Below are 6,125 nucleotides of genomic sequence, written 5' to 3'. Positions count from 1 at the left end.
CTATGCTATCGCTTATATGTGGAATCTAAAAAAATGATACAAATGAACTTACTTACAAAACAGAAATAGACTCCCAGACAAAGAAAACAAACTTATGGTTACCAAAGTGGGGGGGGGGGGGCTGGATAAATTAGGAGTTTGGGATTAAAATATACACACTACTATATATAAAATAGATAACCACAAGGACCTACTATAGAGAACAGGGAACTACACTCAATATCTTGTAATAACCGTTAATGTAAGAGAATGTAAAAAAAGGATATATATATATGTAACTGAATCACTTTGACGTACACCTGAAACTAACACAACATTGTAAATCAAATATATTTCAATAAAATTTTTTTTAAAAAATGGTTCATTTCCAAAGATGGATGCATGTGAGCCCACTTCTCTGAGCGCAGAAAGTTTTATGTTAAAAACTGTTCCATCCTCAAGCCCTTCTTCCTAGTCAACCTGCACCTGGAAAAGACCCAAATATACTCTGACTGACGCTGGGTTCTTCTCAGGATTTTTCCAGGAAGCCAGGATCTTACCTTGCCAACTGCTATGGCTGCAGCTGCTTCAGTCAGCTACAAAGGGAGGGAAATCTGGGGCTGCGGCATGACCGGTGTCCCTTCAAGCATCAGGCTGCCCTTTGCACCTGGGGGATTTCACTGGCTTAGGAAAAGCAGCACAGAAAAAAAAGCCCAGAGCTTACAAGTATACCTTTTCCTTCCCCTTTGAGCTCATTTCCACATCAAAGAATTAAGCTTCTCTATTTTCAATAGAGCTGAGGCCATTTTAGAATTCCAACGCATATACCACTCTCTTAATCTGGACCAACTGTGTCTCCTGACACTGTCCAAACCACGTCACCCTCTCTTTCCTCCCTCCTTCCTTTTTAAATATCCCCTCTCCTCTGAGGACCCTAAATAAGCATCTTGGCAATGGAAGGCAGTAGAAATTAAAGTGGATCTTTGGCATATCATATCCCGTTGAAGAAACACAGAAAACTGAGAGCTGTTTAGCGTGTGACCCAAGCGGGGACTTTGACCCTTAATAATCCAGGAAGGGAAGCATGCAGATATGTTGCTATGCATCACTAGGTAATTGCTTGAATTCTCGGTCTTTACAAAAAGTTTGTCATCCCGTCCAACTTGTCTTCTAAGAAAGAATGAAATTAGCTCTTTACCTTTCCCCCATCATCACAAAGAACAAAACCCCAAAGCTAGGTGATTATGTTTCAGGCCCCTGTATATCCCTTCTGCCCCATATGTTCTGACTGGGAGCCTATCAGAAGAATGTGAATAATGAGGCTATGTTTTCTTTTGACCCAGCTGTTTACAAACAAAGCTCTTCCTTCTAGGAAAGGCAACCACATTTAAATTGCTGAAAATTATCAGCCTCAACTCATCGAAATTTCATTGCAGTGCTACTCATTCAGGAAATGGGAACCATGAGAAGTTTCCCTTTTTTTAATTGCCACCAGATGTGGCATACAAAGAATCTTTATTAAAATATCACACAGTAGCCAATGCCCTACAATTTTTTCTTCTGACGCTTTGGTCAGAAAATGAATAACAAACCACTGATCAGAGAAAAAGAGCTCTAGATGTTATCTGGGAAATTGCAAAGGCCTTCACCTGCCCCCAGAGCCTCCAGCCACCTTGCCCTGCCTTACCTTGTCTTTTTTCCATAGCACTTAACACATTATTACACTATATACTTATTTATTATGTTCATTATTTATTGCCCGTCTCTCTTGCTAGAATGCATGTTCCATAAAAGCAGGATCTTTGTTTTGTTCACTGATATATCCCAAGGGCCTAGAACTGTGCCTGGCACACTATGCCTGCTCAAATATTTGTTGAGTGAATGAATCAATGAGTCAGTTTGTCCATTCTTATTTTTTTTTATTTTTGAAGTTTTTATTGGAGTATAGTTGATTTACAATGTTGTGCTTGTCAATTCCTATTGGGTCAAAATCTCTAGGCCTCACCTCGAAAGTGGCACTAATGCCACATATCCTATTCCACACAGGTATCATCAGAAGGATAATTCCAATCTTAATTCCAGATACACTTTGTCTCACTCCCTTTACCCTGCTTCTCTTCCGAGAGTATCTATTTTTGTCAATGACAACACCATCTCCTAGTCCTAACACTAAAATTCTTATTCTATTACACTTCCCTCTTCCTCATCCCTCAGATCACTAAGTCATCAAATTCCTGAAGATGCTTCCTTTCAAATGTCTCTCCGATTTGTCCCTTCCTCTCTATTCTCATTGCCCTTGTCTACACAATTATCACCTCAAATAGATTCCTAATTGATCCCTTAGCCTCTAGTCTCTCCCCCCTACAGGTTCTTTTGCATATCATAAGCATCGTTTTGAACACATCGGTCCTCTTCCAAAGCCAGCTGTGATCTGGCCCACCTAGCAAACCTGACCTTCCTGAGTGGTCAAATGGTCAGGAGTTAAGTCTTGAAAAAACAGAAAGTGTTGCATAAGCAAAAGAGTTATGATACGTAGGGGGAGGGGACAGGATCGCAACTCTCAGGCTAAGGAGCTTGAACTCCATCCTGGAGACTGACTGGAGACAGAATTCATGATCTATTCGAAGATATTTCTGACTATTAATTCAACAGTTATCTACTGTGTACCCACTATATCTCTGGCAGTGTTGAAGGTGCTGGGGATACAGGAGGGAATAGTTTTTCTTGGGATTCTGGGACAGGTAGAGAGAAAACAGCAAAGACCAATAACAAGCCACCCACAGCCTCTGTCCTTGTGCTCATGTGTCCCCTTCTACTGGCCCCAGACACTCTCAGATTTAAAATTAGCCCAGTTAGCCAGGCTAGTCATCACTTCATCTATTCTCTTGCTCAAAGCTGCTGCTGCTGAAGACTTGGGCCACAGGTTAGTTAGGAAAAAGAAAAGAAATGTTTCGTATAAGTCATGAGTCCACAAACTTTTTCTGTGAACAGTCAGACAGGAAATATTTTAGGCTGTGGACCTTACACTGACTATCACAATGACTCAACTGTAACACAAAAGCAGCCACAGATAACCCTTAGACAAGTGGGCATGGCTGCGTTCCAATAAAACTTTATTTACAAAATCAGGTAGTGGGCAGATTTGGTCAGTTAGTTCACTGACCTCTGCTCTAATATATGAGGATATTTCAAATCTAATGCTTTGTTTTAATTAGGGAAGGTAGCATGGAGGAATGTAAAGATAATGAGTTTTGGAGCTCAGAAAACTGGAATAGAATTCCAACTTTACCACAAAACCTGGGGCATTAGGAGAATAAACTACATCTTCCTCACATATAAAATGAGAAGCAGCATAGAATAGTGGCCTGTAGAGTCAGTCTGCCTGGGTTCAAATCCCAGTTCTTCCACTTTCTACTTTGTGATTTGGGGCAAGTTTCTTAATCACTCTGAGCTTCAGTCTCTTCAGCTGTTTTCAGGGGGATGAAAAATTAAACCCTCTTCATTTTGAGGATTAAGTGAGATCATGCATATTAAGCGCCTGGAACAGAGTAAGCACTTGATAGCTGTTAGCTATTATTATTGTTATTATTACTGTAATATTACTGTGACTTTCCTAAGGAGTGGCTATTGAGCCATTACCAATACAAGTAGTTGTTTTCTTCTTTCAGAGACTAAAAACAGACAGGAGTTGTCCTGTTCTTACACTTTGAACATTTTTCACACAACTACAGGAAGCTGAAGTCACCTTGTAAAGCAGCCCCTGCTTTTTCAAATGTTTGCCTATAAGTGGATTTCAAAGTCTGAAGATTATCATGCATAATATATTATGCTTATGTCAGCATTAAAATTTTTCCATTGATTTTTCTCTTGCCTCCATCAAGGGTTTTGTTGGACAGGACTTTGTCTCAAGGGGAGGCTGCTTTTGCTTATTCCGAATTGTGAGCACAAAGAATTTCTTTCAGACTTAGTGTCTTTAAATCAACTTATGTGGTTTTTGTCTCCAATTACAACCAAGTTAAAATTCTCCAATACACACTTAACATCCCTTCCCAGGTTAGACAGACGTAAGACTGTCCCAATCCATTCGACACCATCAAGAGAAAACAGGACTGGATTTTGGGTGTCTCCACCCAGAGCACCCTCTCCTCCTGGCAACTGGTGCCAAAACTGAGGAAAGAAAGTAGATTCATGACTCTAAGGAAATCTTTTACTCCAGGGTGCTGTAGCCAGAGTTTAATCATAATGGACGAGTAACCTTTCAAAGCACACACAGAAAAATAGATATTATCTTTCACAGTGTATAGCACACGTCAAGAATAATACTGCTCCAAAGTACATGAAAGCAAAGATGGTTTTATCTGAGTGAGAATCTGTAGGATCACTTTTGTTGTCTGTTATGCTTTATAAAATGCATCTCAGAAATCTTAATGGCTCTTCACATAAAGATCCCTTGAGCCAGGAGTGTGGACTGTTCCCTTCTGGTCATGTCACCACTAGTAAGCACAGCCTTCTCCTAGCCTGCTCAGAGAGTGGCGGGCTGCATTTCAGGTTGTCTCAGACAATCCAAGCCGCTGTATACGTCTGCTCTTTGTTAGAAGTAATCAGCCACAGGAGCAGAGGTGGTAAACAGTAATTAATATGCAAATTTGCAAGTAACTTGCCTCATGGTGCTGAGCCTTCTTTGTTTGTTTGCACAGTCGTGGACAAACTGGGATTTGTCTTTGCCGTAATTAGCAGGATAAATATAAAATTATGACATTAATTGTTAGCTGGCTTTTTAAAAATGGTGGTATACCCTGCTGTGCCTGAGATGCTGCAGCTCGGTAGGGGGTTCCTTCAAAAATGAATTTTAAAATGCCGAAGTACCCATTTTAATTAAAAGGCAAACACTGAAATGAGTTTGTCACTTCAAAAATCATAGTTACCGGGCAACAAATCATCAATGCATATATTAACAATTGGTATTTGTACATCAGTTGACCTTATCTCAATGCAAAACAAAAAAATCACTCTTTTATAATAATAATGAAGAGTAATATTTATTGAGTGCTCTGCACCAGGCACTGTGTTACACACTTTTCTTGCATTATTTCAATGACTCCTAGTAGCAGACAGACTGGATCGTGCTATTAATATCCGCATACGTGGAAGCCAGTGCTTTAAGATAGGTTTCTCTGGGTCTGCTCTCTAACTGTTGTGTCTTCAAGATTACATGTGCAGCTCTCGTTTCTTTTCTTTTCGGGTTCTCTCTTCACTGAGAAGTTTTTACCATCTGGCTGCTTTCAGCTAATGTTTCGCAGCATACTGATGATGGCCTAAACCTTCTCTCCAGCTCCAACTTGTCTCCACTACATTTTAGTCCTCATCAGATTCTTGCATCTGCTACCAAGTAAAGCCCACATTCCTTAGCCTGATATTGAAGGCTCTCCCCAATCTGGCTGGCTAATTTCCATCTATCATTTCCCATTTTCTTCTTTCATTGTTCAACTCAGCTCCCATTATTTAGTGCTAATTGGCAAAGTCATTATATTTGTTCCTGGGGGTGAGATGGGATGCAAAAGAGGGGAAAGTGAAATTTTAAAAAGCACCGGTTCTCAAGGAGGTTCTGGCGAGAATTCAAAGGAAGCAATGATCAACTTCTAAACTAAGACATTTGATTGCCCTGATTATAGAGAAGTAGGAATAGGAATTCCCAGTGCCTCTCTCTTTTGGTAACACAGCCCAGTGCCTTAGATATGGCATGTGGCGTGATGCCACAAAGCCCTTGGCGGTGGTTTTCTTCCAACTTGATGTACATGTCCCTGAAGTTCTTCCTTTCCTTCCAAGTCTCAGCTCTAGGTTGCCTCGCTCGGAAAGCCTTCCCTGCTGCTTCTCCCAATCACATGAGGCATCCTTCTGTCCCATTCCCACTACAGCCTTCCTTTGACAATTATAATACGATATCACACCACGGTGTAATTTCGTGTTTACCTGGCTGTCTCCCCACTAAACTGTGAGCACCTTGAGGTTAGAAAAAGGATTTTTTCCCCTTTATGTCTCCCATGCCTAGAAGAGTGCTGGTACTAGTTGCTCTTTGCAAGCAGCCAGACAGTGTCAGACCTGCTAACAAAGTCAGACAGGGCCTTCAGACAGGAAATTAACAATTC

This window comes from Balaenoptera acutorostrata, chromosome 3, assembly GCF_949987535.1.
Source record: "Balaenoptera acutorostrata chromosome 3, mBalAcu1.1, whole genome shotgun sequence".
Lineage (NCBI taxonomy): Eukaryota > Metazoa > Chordata > Mammalia > Artiodactyla > Balaenopteridae > Balaenoptera > Balaenoptera acutorostrata.
This window is presented reverse-complemented; position numbering follows the sequence as displayed.